At 35.7% G+C, this 20,997-nt stretch overlaps 1 protein-coding gene across 8 annotated transcripts in view; it reads right to left on the minus strand.

The window, feature by feature from the left end:
• Sugct (succinyl-CoA:glutarate-CoA transferase) overlaps positions 1 to 20,997 on the minus strand; it is a 679,655-nt gene that overhangs the window by 591,213 nt on the left and 67,445 nt on the right. The window lies entirely within an intron of this gene.

A 20,997-nucleotide genomic window follows, 5' to 3' on the forward strand; every position in this document is an offset into this window, starting at 1 on the left:
GCAATTCATGGCCAGGGTGATTGGCAGGGAAGGCACAGGAACAGCAAATGATACCTGTGGCCCTAGCTTAATCATAGGATCAGGCAGTTAAAGCAAGAAACTGTATATCTTTAGAATCATCAATCTTTGATGAATTATCATTATGAACTTTATCACATATACCTAGATGAGGATTTCTTCCAGTTTATCTTGCTGTTTTTGGGTTGATCTTCATAACTCCTACATGTAGTCTTCCACATATCTGAAAGCTGGGTTAAGAGGATCCACTGCAGAACTCCAATACGTAAGGAAATGGTTGTCACTAAATGAAAAGGCACAGGTTCTGGGATGATTAGGTACCAAAACCCCCACAATAACTCATGCTGTGACACAAGAAAGAATTAAACTACTGACAAATCATTGAGATGTGGGACTTATTCAATCAAGAATTTTGTTTACCCTAACTAATATACTAAAATATTCCTGTTTATTCATTCTTGATTCTTCTCTCTCTTATATTTCACATTCAATTTATCAGCAAATGCTGTCACTTTTAACTTAAAACATATCTAGAATCTGGCCCCTTATCACCACATGCACCATGTTCCTGGTCCAAGGCACCATCAGCCTCTAATTGATTAAAGCAATACAGTTCTAACTGGAGTCTGCTTCATTCTTTCAAAACATAAGACAAACTCAAAAATCCCCCCATGGGCTTGCCAGCTCACTAAAAGTAAAAGATGAAGTCCTTATAACTTCCCACACCATCCATGGAATCTGGTCCCCAACTACCTGTCTAACTTAATTTTCTGTTAGTTTTCACCTCCCCTACTCTGCACCTCATATTGGCCCCTTGATATTCCTTGATCAAGCAAAGCTCACTTCTACCTTAGGACCTTTGCACTTAACTAATCTCTGCTTAGAATGCCCTTTTTCTGGATATGATTCCTACAGACTGTATAAACCATTTCCTCACTTCTTCAGACTGTTGCTCAAATGTCCCTCATTCACAGGGCCTTTCCTAAGCCCTTCACACCTGTTACTGATTTTAAGAGAAGGAGGTCACTTGTTTTTAATTTATCTCATTGGTCAATAAGGCTGGATACCTGAATGACTGCATGGAGCAAAACCTTTCTGACCCACATTAGACTATGACTAAAGAAAGAAATAAAAGGCTGGGGATACAGCTCAGAGATACAGTGCTTGCTTAGCATGAATGAAGCACTAGGTTTGATCCTCAGCACCAAAGGAAAAAGAAAAACACAAGAAAGCATTAAACTACTGAAATTTTTTATTGCATAAAAGCATTGAGATCTGGGGGTTATTTATTATAATCATTTTCTATATAGAGTTGAAGCTATTTATCATTTTTAAGAATTGAGGACTGCTTTATCTCCAACACCTAAAATGGCACCTAGTATACAATAGGCACTTAGTGGGGATCAGAAAACTATACCCAAAATAGCCACTTTGAACTTCAAACAGAGAGCACCTGGGAAGCAGAAAATGCAGAAAAGGACTTTCTCTTAAGTTTCTCTTATCTACTTAAAGACCTGATCTGCCAAGAGGAATATAATTTCCTTCAGCACTCTGACTGAAATTTGATTTACTGAAGAGACCCAACATGGTGGCCGACGAGGAGGCAGCACTTTCAATGCCTCCGCAGTAATGGGATCAGAGAGACCCATTAATACACCTACATTCGACCTGCTGAGAAACTTCTAGCAAAATTCCGCTGAAAGGAGACCTGCCGGGAATTAGTAAGTCTATTGGAGGGGTCAGTTTGTCCCAGACGAGTGAATCTTGGCAACGCGGAGCAGGGGCACAATCCCACAGGCCACCACCGAACTGTCACTGCCCACGCGTCCCAGCGAACGTACAAACGGCCGCTGCCTGCCTGGAGGCCCCCGCGGGCCTGGCTCTGTGAACTGCCTCTGGTGGTTCAGCGCTGCAAATGACCACCAACCAAACCCTCCCGCCTCCTGTGAACAACTCCCGCCCGCCAGGCTCTGCGAAAGGCCCTGCTCACATGGCAAACGGGCCCCACCCACCCGGCTTTTTGAACAGCCCTGCCTGCACAGGGGTATCAGGAGTGGCGCGGGACCCGCAGTGCGGAACTCCTGGCTACTGCTCCCACCAGTACTGACAACAGAGGTCTCTTGCACCAGCTTCCAGGGGCGTGGCTACCAAAAGGCAAGCAAATTCGCTGGGGGTTCTCAGCCCCAAGCTCTACAAACTTAGGGTCCGAGGGAATGGCAAACAGGGAGAGTGTGCTCAGGCATTCATGAAAAGAGGGCTCACAGGAGCAGCAGACCTGGCGTCGTGTAGCCAGTATTGTGGTGAGCATCACCGGTGAACGGGGCCTAGCTCGAGAAAAAGTGGGGAAGTGACTAGACACAAGAGAAGGCCCTAGGCACTCAGGATTGGAGACCCGCCCAGTTCGGGAGGAAGAGCTGCTGCACAGCGACAGGCTCCTGCCTATTGAGAGGAGAAGCTTAGCCGGGTGGGCACAGCTCCACCTACTGGAAGAATAGTAAATCAAACTCTAAGATTGCATTTATTAAATTTTTTTTTTTTGGTTGTTGTTGTTTTTTTAAAAAAATTTTTTTAATTCATTTTATTTTATTTTATTTTTAATTTTAATTCTCATTTTATTATTACTATTATTATTTTTTTAATTCTTTTTAATTTTCTTTTTTTTTCTTTCTTCTTTTCTTCTGTCTTTTCATTTCTTTTAATTCTCTTATTCCCCCTTCCTTGAATTCTACCTGCTTATTCTCATTCTGTTTGGTGACTTCCTCCTTTCCCTGCTAATACCTTTCCTCCCAAGCATCAAATAAATTTATAGTAGTAAACAGTAACTCAGCAGTCAAACAGAACAAGAAGCAACATGAGCAGTATGAAAAATCAATGGATAAAGGAGTACAAACAATGCAGGACAGCCTAAATATTCAGGAGGATATAGAGTCATCAGAAAAGTGGTCATATAAAGAACTCAAGGAATACCTTAGACAGATGGAATGGAACCTTAAAGAGGATACGAGACAGCAAATTAAGGCAGCGAAAGAACACATTGAGAGTGAATTACATAAACAGATAATAGAAGAAGTTAAACATCTTTATCAGGAGATAGAGATTATAAAAAAGAATCAAACAATAATCTTAGAAATGAAGGAAATTATAAACCAAATTAAAATCTCAAATGAGAGTATCACTAATAGAGTGGAGCAAGTAGAAGCCAGAACATCAGATAATGAAGACAAAATATATCATCTTGAAAAGAGTCTAGCCAACTCAGATAGGCTTGTTAAAAATCACGAGAGAAACATCCAAGAGATATGTGATAACAAAAAAAAAAACAAATTTAAGAGTCATCGGGATAGAGGAAGGGATAGAGATTCAAACCAAGGGAATGAGTAACCTGCTAAATGAAATAATTGCAGAAAACTTTCCAGAAATAAAAAAGGAAACAGATATACAAATTGTTGATGCATACAGGACACCGAGCATACAAAATCACAGTAGACCAACACCAAGACACATTGTTATGAAGATATCCAATATACAAGAACAAAGAGAAAATATTAAAAGCTACAAGAGAAAGGAGGCAGATTACATTCAGGGGTACACCAATAAGGTAAACAACGTATTTCAAACACTGAAAGACAATGGATGCCAACCAAGAATTCTGTTTCCAGCAAAATTAAGCTTCAGGTATGACAACGAAATAAAAATCTTTCATAATAAACAAAAGCTAAAAGAATTTGCAGCCAGAAAACCAGCATTGCAAAGCATCTTGAGCAAAACACTACACGAGGAAGAAATGAAAAACAATAACCAAAGCCAACAGTGGGAAGTACCTCAGTAAAGACAGACGTCGGGGGAAAGCTAATCATGGAGAAACAAACTAAATTTTAAAAAAAGAGATAAATAATCAAACATGGCTGGAAATACAAATCATATATCAATAGTAATTCTAAAAGTTAATGGTTTAAACACTCCAATAAGCGACATAGGCTGGTAACATGGATTAAAAAAACAAATCCAACAATATGCTGCCTCCAGGAGACACATCTGACTGGAAAAGACATACACAGGCTGAAGGTGAAAGGTTGGGAAAAAATATACCACGCACACGGTCCTCGCAAGCAAGCAGGGGTGGCCATCCTCATATCGAATAAAATCAACTTCAAGACTAAGTTAATCCAAAGGGATAAGGAAGGACATTATATAATGTTAAAAGGAACCATTCACCAACAAGATATAACAATTATCAATATTTATGCACCAAATAATGGTGCTTTGACGTTCATAAAACAAATTCTCCTCAAGTTCAAGAATCAAACAGACCACAACACAATAATTATGGGTGATTTCAACACACCTCTCTCACCATTGGACAGATCCTCCAAACAAAAGATGAATAAAGAAACTATAGAACTCAATATCACAATCAATAACCTAGACTTAACTGACATATACAGAATATATCAACCATCATCAAGTGGATATACTTTTTTCTCAACAGCACATGCATCCTTCTCAAAAATAGACCATATATTATGCCATAGGGCAACCCTCAGTAAATATAAAGGGGTGGAGATAATATCATGCATTTTATCTGATCATAATGGAATGAAACTGGAAATCAATCATAAAAGAAGGAAGGGAAAATCCAATATCACATGGAAAATGAACAATATGTTACTGAATGATCAAGGGGTTACAGAAGACATAAAGGAGAAAATCAAAAAATTCTTAGAGATAAATGAAAATACAGACACAACTTATTGGAATCTATAGGACACAATGAAAGCAGTTTTAAAAGGGAAATTCATCACCTGGAGGTCATTCCTCAAAAAAAGGAAAAACCAACAAATAAATGAGCTCACACTTTATCTCAAAGCCCTAGAAAAGGAAGAGTAAAACAACAGCAAATGCAGCAGAAGGCAAAAAATAATTAAAATCAGAGCAGAAATCAACAAAATTGAAACAAAAGAAACTATTGAAAAAATTAACAAAACTAAAAGTTGGTTCTTCGAAAAAATAAACAAGATTGATAGACCCTTAGCCATGCTAATGAAGAGAAGAAGAGAGAGAACTCAAATTACTAACATACGGGATGAAAAAGGCAATATCACAACAGATGCTACAGAAATACAGAAGACAATTAGAAATTATTTTGAAAACCTATATTCCAATAAAATAGAAGATAGTGAAGATATCGATAAATTTCTTAAGACATATGATTTGCCCAGACTGAGTCAGGAGGATACACACAATTTGAACAGACCAATATCAATGGATGAAATAGAAGAAGCAATCAAAAGACTACCAACCAAGAAAATCCCAGGACCGGATGGGTATACAGCGGAGTTTTACAAAACCTTTAAAGAAGAATTAATACCAATACTTTTCAAGTTATTTTAGGAAATAGAAAAAGAGGGAGCTCTTCCAAATTCATTCTATGAGGCCAACATCACATTGATTCCGAAACCAGACAAAGAAAACTCAAAGAAAGAAAACTACAGACCAATATCTCTGATGAACCTAGATGCAAAAATCCTCAATAAAATTCTGGCGAATCGGATACAAAGGCACATCAAAAAAATTGTGCACCATGATCAAGTAGGATTCATCCCTGAAATGCAAGGATGGTTCGATATATGGAAATCAATAAATGTTTTTCACCACATCAATAGACTTAAAGATAAGAACCATATGATCATCTCGATAGATGCAGAAAAAGCATTCGACAAAGTACAGCATCCCTTTATGTTCAAAACATTAGAAAAACTAGGGATAACAGGAACTTACCTTGACATTGTAAAAGCAATCTATGTTAAGCCTCAGGCTAGCATCATTCTGAATGGAGAAAAATTGAAGGCATTCCTTCTAAAATCTGGAACAAGACAGGGATGCCCTCTATCACCACTTCTATTCAATATAGTTCTCGAAACACTGGCCAGAGCAATTAGACAAACGAAAGAAATTAAAGGCATAAAAATTGGAAAAGAAGAACTTAAATTATCACTATTTGCAGATGACATGATTCTATACCTAGAAGACCCAAAAGGGTCTACAAAAAAACTACTAGAACTAATAAATGAATTCAGCAAAGTGGCAGGATATAAGATCAACACGCATAAATCAAAGGCACTTCTGTATATCAGCGACAAAACTTCTGAAACGGAAATGAGGAAAAACACTCCATTCACAATATCCTCAAAAAAAATAAAATACTTGGGAATCAACCTAACAAAAGAGGTGAAAGATTTATACAATGAAAACTATAGAACCCTAAAGAGAGAAGTAGAAGAAGATCTTAGAAGATGGAAAAATATACCCTGTCCATGGATAGGCAGAACTAACATCATCAAAATGGCAATATTACCAAAAGTTCTCTGTAGGTTTAATGCAATGCCAATCAAAATCCCAATGGCATTTCTTGTAGAAATAGATAAAGCAATCATGAAATTCATATGGAAAAATAAAAGACCCAGAATAGAAAAAGCAATTCTAAGCAGGAAGTGTGCAGGTGGTATAGCGATACCAGATTTCAAACTATATTACAGAGCAATAGTAACAAAAACAGCATGGTACTGGTACCAAAACTGGCGGGTGGACCAATGGTACAGGATAGAGGACACAGAGACTAATCCACAAAGTTACAACTATCTTATATTTGATAAAGGGGATAAAAGCATGCAATGGAGGAAGGATAGCATCTTCAACAAATGGTGTTGGGAAAACTGGAAATCCATATGCAAGAAAATGAAACTGAATCCCCTCCTCTAACCATGCACAAAAGTTAACTCAAAATGGATCAGGGACCTTGATATCAAATCAGAGACTCTGCGTCTGATAGAAGAAAAAGTTGGCTCCGATCTACGTATTGTGGGGTCGGGCTCCAAATTCCTTAATAGGAAACCCATAGCACAAGAGTTAATAGCAAGAATCAACAAATGGGACTTACTTAAACTAAAAAGTTTTTTCACAGCAAGAGAAACAATAAGAGAGGTAAATAGGGAGCCTACATCATGGGAACAAATTTTTACTCCTCACACTTCAGATAGAGCCCTAATATCCATAGTATACAAAGAACTCAAAAAATTAGACAATAAGACAACAAATAACCCAATCAACAAATGGGCCAAGGACCTGAACAGAAACTTCTCAAAGGAGGACATACAATCAATCAACAAGTACATGAAAAAATGCTCACCATCTCTAGCAGTCAGAGAAAAGCAAATCAAAACCACCCTAAGATACCATCTTACTCCAGTAAGATTGGCAGCCATTATGAAGTCAAACAACAACAAGTGCTGGCGAGGATGTGGGGAAAAGGGTACACTTGTACATTGCTGGTGGGACTGCAAATTGGTGCAGCCAATTTGGAAAGCAGTATGGAGACTCCTGGGAAAGCTGGGAATAGAACCACCATTTGATCCAGCTATTGCCCTTCTCGGACTATTCCCTGAAGACCTTAAAAGAGCATACTGCAGGGATACTGCCACATCGATGTTCACAGCTGCACAATTCACAATAGCTAGACTGTGGATCCAACCCAGATGCCCTTCAAAGGATGAATTGATTAAAAAAATGTGGCATCTATACACCATGGAGTATTATGCAGCACTAAAAAATGACAAAATCATGGATTTCTCAGGGAAATGGATGGCACTAGAGCAGATTATGCTTAGTGAAGCTAGACAATCCCTAAAAAACAAATACCAAATGTCTTCTTTGATATAATGAGAGCAACTAAAAATAGAGCAGGGAGGAAAAGCAGGAAGAAAAGATTAACATTAAACAGAGACAAGAGGTTGGAGGGAAAGGGAGAGAAAAGGGGAATTTCATGGAAATGGAGGGAGACCCTCATTGTTATACAAAATTACATATAAGAGGTTGTGAGAGGAATTGGAAAATAAACAAGGAGAGAAATGAATTACAGTAGATGGGATAGAAAGAGAAGATGAGAGGGGAGGGGAGGGGGGATTGTAGAGGATAGGAAAGGTAGCAGAATACAACAGTTACTAGTATGGCATTATGTAAAAATGTGAATGTATAACCAATGTGATTCTGCAATCTGTATTTGGGGTAAAAATGGGAGTTCATAACTCACTTGAAGCTAATGCATGAAATATGATATGTCAAGAGCTTTTTAAGGTTTTGAACAACCAATAAAAAAAAAGAATTGAGCATTGACACCAGACTTAGAAGGCATCTAGTCAACAATTAATTACCTAGCTATGCTAGCTTTTGTTTTAAAAATATATATACACAGCTTAAATGTTGTACTAGATAATCTCTAAAATTTTACATTGTACTGTAACAATTTCTGCAATCCAAAAATAAATACAAATGTTCCATGACTTCTATCCAGATAAACCCATTATAAGTTAAAAATATTGTAGGTGAAGAAAACACTTAATACACTCAATCTAATTAATATCACAGTTTAACAACATGAAACTGTTGTTAAACTGTGATATTAATCAAGTTGCCCGTGTTGTTGCCTCCTGATCACATAGCTGACTGAGAACTGGGGCTCATTTCTGCTGTTTGCATCACAGGAGAATCATAGCAGGGTAGAGATAAATAATACATCCTCTCTCATAATACAGACAGCTAACTAGGAAGTAAATCAAATTCAAAACTGGAAGTTAAGGGTTGGGGTTGTGGCTCAGTGGTAGAATGCTTGCCTAGCACATGTGAGGCATTGGGTTCAATCCTCAGCAACACATAAAAATAAATAAATAAATAAAACAAAGGTATTATGTCCATCTACAACTTAAAAAAAAAAGGAAGTTCAGTTTCTACTGAACATGTTATCACTCCCACACCACTGCTTGTTAAATTGGGGACTTTGATATTATCAAAGCTTCTCAACTCTTTGTCCCTGGAAGCTGCTATCCAAACGCTCATCTTTCCTTTAACCTAAAAAATCATGAAAAATAGATTGCTTATTGTATATATTTTCACTTCCATTCATTCCTAAACATCTTTCTAATTTGGCTTCTAATGAATTGTTCTTACAGGTTCAACAATAACCTCTTAATTCTTTAATTTAATGATTTCTTTTATAATCTGTAGCCCATTTGGCTCAATAATTAACATTTTTTGATTATAACATCATCATAGCCATGATGCGAGTATTAAGAATACAAAGGAGGGGCTGCAGTTGTAGCTTAGTGGTAGAGCACTTGTCTAGCATGTATGAGATACTGGGTTCAATCCTCAGCACCACATAAAAATAAATAAATAAAATAAAGGTATTATGTCCATCTACATCTAAAAAAATATTGTAAAAAAAGATACAAAGAAAAAAGACATAATATTGCTATCAAGATGATTGTAATTCACACTTGAGAGAAGAGGGATATCACTTAAATAATTACATTTTAGGACAGGAGTAGGATATTGATTGCTGATGAATGAACAGGCATGTGGAAGCATGCATGAATACAAGCATGTTTAGATGGGTGAATACAATCTAATAAGTGTTAAAATCAAAACAGTATAAAAAGAGTTTGGGAACACAAGGACAGAAATGTCCTCTGCACAGTATTTGATCCTAATGATTTCATTTTCCCCTTGAAATTCTCTCCTTCTAAGGCTCCCAATATTAAACATATTTTCATTTTTCATCTCTTCTAGATTCCTAGATATTTCTCCAATGGCTCAAACTCAAAATCATCTCAATCCTTGTTCTTGCCTTTCTTTTAGTCAATTCATAAGCTAAATCTTTCTTTAACCTGTCTCCTCCACTCTATCTCTACTTCTTCTGCTTCCTTTGCAGTCATTGTCACTTTATAACACTATTTTATAGCTCTATAAAGGTCGATTGCTATTAGAATATTCCCTTATTAAATGTAGCTCTCAGTCTGCAGTTAGTTACCTTCCTAAAATGTTATTTATGACATTTCCTTACATAACATCTTTTATCATTTTCTACTGATAAAAAGATGAACATGAAGCTCATAAGTCTGGCTTATAAAATCCTGTGTGACTGCAATTTACTTTTCTGTACCTACGTAAGACTTTATTACCATAGGACTCTGCACTGTGCTTTGAACACACCTATACCTCAATTTCTCTGCCTGACTAATCCTAATATCTAGAAAGTCCTTTCCCACCACTCTCTGCCTGGAAATAAAACTAATAATGTCAAAGCCAACTTAACTATTATTTTCCTTGTTAATACTTCTTTATACCACAGCACACATCCACTATTTCAGTTAGTCAATTCCTTATCTGTGTTCCCATAACACTTTAAGTTACAAAACACTATAATACCAGTCTCATGTATCAAAATTGATAGGTTTTAATTGTGTTGCATAGTTTTCATAATTTATAAGCAATTAATACTGATATCATAATTTTGCTTTAATTTGCCTATATGCCAATTATGTAACATAATAAATACTTATCACAGTGCCTATCACATAGTTACTATCCAATAAATATTAGACATTATGTTACATTGCCAAATCAAATGTAAAACTTTCCTACTAACATTTCTCAGTACTTCTGTAATCATTTTCACTGTGATGAACTATTTCCATACTTAGGAATGTGGGCACAGAACCCAAGATTTCTGGCTTTTACATCATAATGCATTTTCAATTCTAAATATCCTCAGGGCCTAGACTTTGGAAGCTCAAAAGGTAGAAATAAAGTACCATTTTTCTCTCCATCCTGTAGTGTCAGACCTGTCTTCAGCCATGAAGTACTCTAGATCTGGGACCTACAAAATTTTCCAAGGAAGCAACAGAGAGAAAACATTGCATACTTTGCAAGATTTGGGGTCTCTGTTGTAAATTCTCAACTACCCTGTTGTAACACAAAAGTACCCATAAACAATTTATAAACAAATGGGCATGGCGGTGTTCCAATGAAACTTTGCTTCAAAAAGAGATAGCTGGTTACCTTTGGCCCACAGGCCTTTCTAGGTCCCTGACCTCAGCAACTTAGTGAGAGCCTATCTCAAAATACAAAATAATCAAGGGAAATGCTGGAGTGTGGTGGGGGACAAGTGGGGACATGAGAGGAAAATATTTTTTAACATATTGCTGTTTCCACTTCTGTATCTCATAATCTAAGATTCTTATGTGTCTCATTTCTTTTTCCCCACTATCTTCATCTGATAATTATCTGGCTACATTGTCCATTGTTCTACACTGCCCACTTTAACTTTGTCTTTCTCAGATAATAGCATAGCACAAGGTGGTCATGGATGGACCAAAAGGTTTATGTCCAGTAATCCCCACAGTTTTATGTACATAACATATAATTCAAGTGACAGATCAAATCAGATCAGAAATGGTGACAGGATTAGCAGACAGAAGCATAGATTATCCCATTCAAAGAAGTAAAAGATCCACATAAAACACTGAAGAGAAAAACTGAAGACTTTGTTACTGATAACTGATCTTGCACATCTTCACTGAAAAACTAAACACTGAAAGATTAAACAAGATCTAAATAAGATCTTTTTGTGGTGGGTGAACAAGAATATATATATGGCTCACAAAAATCACTGCACTGTTTATGCTGAGTTAAACACAGAACCAAGAATTTGTGGGAAACAAGAGCTTGAGGATATTGTGGGGCGAGATGATTCAAGGTATGAGGATGATGAGAGAATAAATAAGATTCTGGGTGTCTAACTGAGGTGAAGGCTGTTTCCACACTACCATTTGGCTTTCCTTGGAGTGCTGTTAGAAACCATTATTAAAATTTCTAGCTGGACTACATAGGGAAAATGTGCCCTTGTATAAAAACTCAGAACTTTTTTTTTAAATAGTACTGGAAGTCAAACCAAGGGCCTCATACATGGTAGGCAAGTGCTCTACCACTGAGCTATGTCCCAAACCCTTAAAATTTTTAAATAATTGTAATATAGTCTATTTTCACTTTGAAGTAAAACCAGAAATTCTCTTAGAACTTTCATGATTATACCTATTTATCTTAATGGGTAATTCTTTTCAGGCTCAGTAGTACACATTTGTAATCCAGTGACTTGGGAGGCTGAGGCAGAAGGGTCAAAAGTTCAAAGCCAGCCTTAGCAGTTTAGTGAAGCCTTAAGCAACTTAGTGAGATCTGTCTCAAAATTCAAAATAAAAAGGGTCAGGGATGTGGCTCAGTGATTAAGGACCCCTGGGCTTAGTCGAAGGAAGGAAGGAAGGAAGGAAGGAAGGAAGGAAGGAAGGAAAGAAGGAAGGAAGGAAGGAAGGAAGGGAGGAAGGAAGGAAGGAAGGAAGGGAGGGAGGGAGGAAGATTTTAAATTCCATTTCCTCAATACTTAGAGAATTTCCTAAACAATCGTAGAATTTATAAATTTTTTATAATATAATGATAAAATAGGATGAATATCAGTGATAATCTAAAGATGTAAAGTTAGCATATGGAATAGGATTTTAACTCAAAAACAGGATATTGGTTAATATTTAATAATAAGCAAGTGACAGCCATATGTCCCAGAGCATGCTAATCCTTTCAGATTAAAAAGAAATAGAAGACAAAATTCTTAAATGAAAAGGCATCTAATTTATATCCATAGTATTAATTTATTCTTGAACTAAGTAGTGCTTTATATATTCAATATATATTTATGAAATATTTGTATTTGTAGGCCACTATCAACATACATTAAAATAACATTTTCTTATGGTTTTGACATACTAGTGAATTCCTTCCATGGCATACCTCATAGTTGAGACTAGATTTTCCTTTTTTCTTGTTCATTTAACCTATTAAAAATTATGGTAAAAATATAAAACATAAAATGTACCATTTTAACCATTCTTAAACATACAGTGAATGCAATAGCATTAAATATATTCACATTGTTGTATTAACATCACCAACATCAATTTTCATGACTTTTTCATGTTGGAAAGTGGAACTATGTTTCACTTTTAAATGGTAACTATTATTAAATAGTTAGTAACTGACAAATTGTAACTTATGATGCTTTCCTTGCCCATACCCTGGAAAGCCCCATTCCACTTTGTCTCTATAAAATTTGACTGCTCTGGATACCTCATCTAAGTAGAATTAAAACAGTATTTGTCTTTTCATGACTATCTTATTTCATTTACCATAATAATATCTTCAAGGTTCATCCTTGTTATAGCATGTGTCTGAGTTTCCTTTCTTTTTAAGGCTGAATAATATTTCATTGTTGCATATACAATTCATTTACCTATCAGTGGACACTTGGGTTGCTTCCTCGTTTAGCTATTATAAATAACACTGCTATGAACATACATATACAAATCCACATCAACACTCTACTTTCAATTCTTTCATGTGTATACCTGGAAGTGGAATTTCTGTGTGGTAGTAGTTACATTCATATCCCAATGCTATTGTCCACAGTGGCTGTAACATTTTACATTCCTACCAATAGCATACAAGGATTCCAATCTCTGAACCTCCTTGCCAACTCCTGCTATTTCCTGGGTTTTTGTTTGTTTGTTTGTTTGGGGTTTGGTGTTTTGTTTTGTTTTGTTTATAGCAGCCATTCTAAGGGGTGTGAAGTGGTATTTCATTGTGGTTTGATTTGTATTTCCCTACTAGACAATGATGTTGAACATCTTCTCATGTGCTTGTCATTTACATATTTTCTTTGGAGAAATGTTTATTCAAGTCTTTTGCCCACTTTTTAATTGGGTTTTTAGATAGCTACTCTTTCTTAAAATCAACTGTTTGCCAAAATTTTGAAATTTGACATTATTTATTTGAAAATTTTTTATGGGTTTGATGTGTTTCTTTTACAAATAAGATTTCACTGATTCCATAATCTGGTATTCTACAAACATCCCAACCCTTCATGTTTCATGACCCTTACTCCATATACTTGTGACCTTTGTGACTAAACATACTGTGATTCAAATAAAGGGCTGAAAGTTGTTATTATTGCACTAATGCTGCCTTGGAAGGCAATTTAAAGAATGGAAAAAATCATTAGCACTCATGAAATAAATGCTTTCTGAACTTTAACATTTATTCTTTATCCTTTTAAGTATAAAATGTCTTCTTATCGAGCATTGCTTCTTTAAATTTATAGATTTACTTTCCAAGCCTATTACCATAAGGGAAAACGATTTAGTTCTGATGACAGGGTTTTGGGATGGTGTCTAAATCTTGGCACGTTTATCTGGCACAATCTATGAAACATTCAATTTGGGAAGGTTTTGAAATAACTACTGCTTTGACATTAACGAACACTGTCATATTTTCCCTCTTGTTGGTCCCTGGTCTTCAAAAGATTCTTTAAATTGGGAACTATTATATCCAGACACCAGAAGTTAGAGTCCAAATATGAATCCAACTAATTCTGGTGGGCAAAAAGTCATACTAGATTTATACCACATTTTTAGACACAGAATAATGCTACAATTTTAGTGCATGTAGAAAAACAGCTCAGCTTCCTATTTGAGTCTTTGATTTCTCTTCTATCAATCAATAGTAAAAGGAAAAGAAAAATACTTAGGAACCGGAGAAGATCCCACATTTATGTGTGAATATTGTCATGAAATGGTGTTCACTTGCATATCATGACACTCTACATATCAGCAGAAGTCTTTTAAGAAGAGTAGTATCATCTCTTTGAACATACTAGAGAATCATTTCATCTATGTTTTGTTAAGTGATTTTATTAATTCCATGGTTTCATAAAGGAAAAACTATTAAATATTTAACCTATTAAATATTATCTTTTCACACTTAACTATGAGGTGGAAAATCTCAGGTTCCTTCTACTTAATGTTATCTTTTTAAATTTCCGTGCATTTATTACCATAAAACCATGCCTTTTTGTGCACTTTGCTATGTAACTGTCCCTTCTTCATCAAACCCAAACATAAAAATACAGTTTTCTCTTGAGTGTTTGGATCTTCACCCTTGCAGGCTTCCATAGCCCATAAAATCTTCCTAAGTAAAATTTGTTATGCTTTTCTCTTGCTAACATGTCTTTTGCTATGGAAGTGTCATCCATGACCCATTTGATGCATGATGAAAAGACATTATGCATTTTCATCCCTTATACATACTCAAAGGAAAACAGAAAGGAGGGAAGCAAAGATGGAAAGAATCTACATAAATTCTGAAGTGTTATCCTTTACTCCCAGAAAAACATATTTCTTTAGCAAAAGTTGAATTAAAGAATGTTCACAAGATTCCTTGTCCATGCTGAAGTTTCAAACCCCCAAAGAATGCCCTATACGACAGAACACCAATGCCGGATGTACTAAAAGATTGGGAAATCAGATCTCCTGCCCTTATCTTACCACTCATTGATTAAGTACTAGAGAAAAGGTGAACAGATAAATAAGACCTCTAGCAAGGATTTCCTTGGAAAAAGCCTATTATATGCACTGCTTCTCAACATAGAAGGAAAACCTGCCTACTTTAAACCACATGAGACAGACTTCAAAACAAGCATTGGAGACTTTAGCCTATGTTCTGGGAATTTGGAAATATCGAAGCACCTGGCAAGTACCTTTAAAAAAATACCAAAGACAAGATGTTACGGTTACATCAGCAGAACTAACAGAGTTCTGAAATAAACTATTCTCCTGTCAACAGTGAGAAAGAGGAAGAGGGTGTTCCCCCTGTAGGCCAAGTGACCCATAAGGAGAACAGAACTAGTTTGTCTGAAGAGAAATTCTACCATATGGGCTGCCTATAGCACAAGGTGATCCTAACAGAATCACTTTGAGTATAAACAATCATTGGAGAAAAGTGGAAATCATAAACTGGACAAGAGTCTGAAATTCTGATATTAGATTGGACTGAACTTTTTTAAATGGAATAAGCATTAAAAAATGTATAGGACTTGCCCGGGATTTTATCCATGAACAAGAAAAATGAGCCAATAATGCAAGTGTCTGCTTGTAATACATCTGTAATGTATGTATGGATAAGAATAAATATTTTAAGATAAAAAGGTTATGCACTGGGGGACAAAATTAAGGCATGCAGTCACTTTCTGGAAATGGTCCACATCTACAGATAAAATATAATCTCAGTCCTTAGCTTTAGGGGCTATATTTTTTTAATTTTTTTTGTAATTATAGATGGACAGAATGTTTTATTTTTATGTGGTGCTGAAGATCGAACCCAGTGCCTTACGCATGCCAGGCAAGCGCTCTGCCACTGAGCCACCACCCCAACCCTAGGGTCTATGTTTTAAAACCATGTAGCTATATGGTTTTTCTTCCTCTGCAGAGATGGTGTCATTATCTGTTTAAATAATGAGTTTAGTATGAAACGTAAATGTCAAGCCATACTTTTGCTAAAGATCACTGACCTTGAAGTTAGAGAAAAAATATTTACTAATAGGAGAGGGAACAACAGAGACACCCATCAATTTATAACAGTAGTTTTCAATTATTGTGACTATGAGAGGACCTTTTAGTGTCAAAAACTGTCATATCCATAACTGAATATTTATTCAGTATAGAAATGAACTAACTTGGACTACTAGATTTTTCACTTTGTTTTTGAGGTTTTTTCCTTTAGGGGGGGGCATATGTTTGTTGGTTGTTTGGTTTGGGGGTTTTGGTTTTGGTTTGGTTTGGTGTTTTTGAGACAAGGTCTTGCTATACTGCCCAGGTTGATCTGAACTCCTAGACTCAAAGAATTCTCCTGCCTCAGCCTCCCAGCTTGTGCCATCATGCCCAGCTTAGACTGTGGTTCTTAAAGTTTAAAAAACAAAACAAAACTTTGCCTATTGATATTTGATAGTTCATTTGACTTAATTTGGATTCTTTCATTTTCCTTCTTTTTCTTTCTTCCTTTTTTTCCACTTGCTCCTTCCTCCCTTTCTTTTTCTTTCTTTTCCATTTCTTCAGCCTTCTTTTTCTCCTTTTCAAAAGTTTATGGACTTACAGAACAGGCTGATTTCTACTTATTCTAACTTTTTAGAAGATGTGGGGCTGGGGATATAGCTCATTGGTACAGCACTTGCCTAGTATCTATGAGGCCTTGAGTTTGAACCTCATCATCACAGTAAATAGGCGAATAAATAAATGAAGGGTTTGTGTGGTAAATATACAGAAAATGGTGGATATATATGTGTGTATGTATGTGTGAGAGAGAGAGAGACAGACAAAGACTAGCTCATCCCATAAGAATCTAATGGCAGCACTATTTTGTTTTGTTTTGTTTTGTATCCTCATTGCCAGGATATGAATATACACCGAAATGGCTAGACAACTGGTCATACATATTTGGGCTCACATTCTCTGTGATTTACTTTGAAACATTATAGCAGCCTTAATCTAAAGACACTCTAAGCTACATTCCAAAGCATGAACCTCATTTTAATATCCAGAGTTCATAATGAGACAAGTCACCAGGAATTGAGTCCTATTTCTTTTAAAGATTATGATCCTATCCTCTAGTGCTTGAACCCCCTCCAGCAGCCACCTCTGAGGTGTCTTCTCTGGCATTCTGCTCTCAGTTTTGGTACTCCAGGCATGCTGGTTTTCTTAGACTCTTGTAATTGGTATTCTCTCCCTGAACTACTTCTCCAGCTCACTACATGGCTGTTTCCTTCTCATCCCTGATGTCTATTAAATGTTACCTCCCCAGAAAGGCTTTCCCTAATCATCTTTCTTCTATTAGCCTCTACCACAGTACTCTCTCTGGCTCTTTCATTAAAGCACAATTTGTTAATATACAGCATATTTTATTTTTTAACTTGTTTATAAAATGTCTCTAGCACTAGGCTGTAAGCTCCTTACAGGCAGGAACCATGTCTTCAATGTTTGCTCTAAACACTCAACACAGCCAGGAATATGCAGAAGCTCAAAAAATATTTGTTTAGGGGTGGGGAGGCAATGAAGAGAAGAAACAAGGAAATAAGCAGAGAATTACTTGAACATTTCTTAATCGTTCATTACTATTATTTCAATTGTAAAACACAGAATAACAAATACATATCAACCAGACAGCTTATTTTACAAATATAGTTGAAGTCCTGTGTGTATTTCTTCCCTAGCCCATATCCCTTCTCTTCACTCTCCAAGGATAATCATTCTCTGGAATTTAATACTTTTCATTACCATGTATATCTACAGTTTTAGTACACATGAGGGCATTACTAAATATATACATATAACATTTTGCATGATTTTAACTTTTTATGTAAATGGTGTCATTCTGTATATCATCTTTTGTAACTTGTTTTCCTCACTTTTATTTCTGAACTCTGGAAAGTTTAGGAAACTTCCACTTTCCATTTCCATTCCCATAAGTATATATGTAAAAATAAAACAGTATGTCAGAGGGTAGACTCATTAAACTTCACAAGAGCTTGCCAAATAGCCTGCTAACATGGATATACCATTTACAGTACTACCACCACTGTTCAACACTACCCTTGCTTCACTCATAATTTGTACTGTTTTACTTTAAAATGTCTGTCAAGTTCATGGGTGAGAAGTGGAATATTTTGTTTCATTTTGCATTTACATAAAGATTACCTAGATTGAGTAATTTATCCTTATCTACCTACTAAAGGATTTCTTTTTTGGAGTTTCCCCATTTTTCTGTTGTTTCTCTTCCTTCTTTCCTCACTTCCTCCTCTCTCCTCTCTTCTCTTCCTCCCCCCCCCCTCTCTCTCCTCTTTTATTTTTGATTTGAAAGAATTTTTTTTATTCTGGATACTACCACCACTAATCCTTTGTCAGCTGTCTTCCAAAAATCTATGACTTATCTTCTTACTTTTTAGTTTTTTTGTTAGTTGGTTGGTTGGTTGGTTGGTTTTGTTGGTTTTTGCACCAGAGATTGACCCCTGGTATGCATATTCCCTGAGCTCATCCTTAGCCCTTTTTATTTTTCATTTTGAAACAGGGCCTCATTAAGTTGCTTAGGTTCTCACCAAACTGTTGAGGCTGGCTTTGAACTTTCAATCCTCCTGCCTCAACCTCCCATGTTGCTGGGATTATAGGCAAGTACCACCTTGCCTAGTTTATGGTATCTTTTGATACATAAAAACTTAAATTTTTAATAAGTAGTCAAGCTTATGAATATTTTGCTTTATAGTTTATACTTTTGTGTGTTATATACAAAATTCTTCCACATCCTGAGCTCATGAAGATATTCCATAATTATGCTTTCTAAAAGTTTTAAAGTTTTGCTATTTATATACAGAACTTAAATCTATCTGGAACATCACTTTAGTGTCTCCAATAAACTTGAAATTCAATTTTAACTTTTTTCATAAGGATAAAAAATTATTCCACCATCATTTACTCTAGAATTCATTCTTTAATGATCTACAGTTTAAGCTAAAATTTATATATATAAATATGTTACACACACACCACACCCACCCACCCACCCACACACACACACACACACACACACACACACACACTTCCACATATGTGGCAGTCTGTTTCTGAGCTCCAGAATTTATTACATGGTCTATATCTATTTCCTTATGTAAGTACCACACTGTCTTAATTATTCTTATATAATAAGCCTTAATATCTAAAAAGGACAAATCTGCCTAACATGTTCTTTCTAAAAACTATCTTGACCATCTTTTTACCTTTGTTCTAGTAAATGCTATTCTTTTGCTTCATACAACTCTCAAGCATTTTTTATTTAAAATTAAAGAGTAAGTCTAACTCTGTTGAATATTCCCTGTGAATTAAGTCCAGAGGTCCTGCATGAGGACTTTATGAGGATTTCTGCACTCTGTCCATGAAAGGCAAAAGATTAAAAAGATGCCATTGAGGAATTCACAAAAGTCAAAATGGCATTTTTCCAACCCCTTTTCTAAAAGAAAAATAAGGAATTTTATTTGACATACACAATGTTCTCACAAACGTAGTGTAATCAATAATATAATATATTTATCCTTCCAAAAGAAAGGAGTAATGAAGTGAACAAAAAAATAAAGAAAAAGAAATATTTTAAAATGTGAAGAGGAGTCTTACTGCTAAACTTTTATAAATAATATATATGGAAGACACAAAGGAAAAAAGTACAACTTAAAATTAAATTGTTAAGGGACACACCATTTTAAGTCTACAAATATAAAGGGCTATGCAGTGATTGCTTTGATTTAAAAAGCTTTCTCAGGAGGATCAAAAGTTTGAGACCAACCTAAGCAACTTAGAGAGACCCTCTTTCAAATTATAAATGGCTAACAAATATATGAAAAAAACATTCAAAGTCTGTAGAAATTAGAGAAATGCAAATTAAAACTACACTGATATTTCATTTCACTCCAGTCAGAATGGCAACTATCAAGAACATAAGCAATAATAAATATTGTTGAGGATGTGGGGGAAAGGATACACTCATACATTGCTGGTGGGATTACAAATTGGTGCAACCACTATGGAAAGCAGTATGGAGATTCCTCAGAATACCTGGATGGAATCACCATTAGATTCAGCTATCCTACTTCTCAGTATATACCCAAAGAAGTTAAAAATCAACATACTAGAGTGACACAGCCACATCAATGTTTACAGTAGCACAACTCACAACAGCTAAGCTATGGAACTGCCGGTGCCCTACAACAGATGAATGGATAAAGAAATATTTCTCAGTCATAAAAAAAAGAATGACTTATGACTTTTGCTGGTAAATGAAAGGATCTTGGGAATTTTATGCTAAGTGAAATAAGTCAATTGCAAAAAAACCAAAGGTCAAATGTTCTTTCTGATATGTGGATACTAATATACAATTAGGGAGGGGGAAAACAGAAGTTCAGTGGATTAAACAAAGGGAAATGAAGGGGAGAGAGAGTGGATATGAATAGGGAAAACAGTGGAATGAATCTGCTATAATTTTCCAATGTACATATATGAATACACCACCAGGAAAACTCCACATCAAGTACAACCACAAGAATGGGATCCTATTTATTATAAGTTCTACTATATATATGTATAATATGTCAAAATATACTACTTTCATATATATATAAAAAAACAAATTTTTAAAAAAGAAAAATGTATAAATATGTGCCTTCACAGATTC

Source organism: Ictidomys tridecemlineatus, chromosome 2 (genome assembly GCF_052094955.1).
Source record: "Ictidomys tridecemlineatus isolate mIctTri1 chromosome 2, mIctTri1.hap1, whole genome shotgun sequence".
Lineage (NCBI taxonomy): Eukaryota > Metazoa > Chordata > Mammalia > Rodentia > Sciuridae > Ictidomys > Ictidomys tridecemlineatus.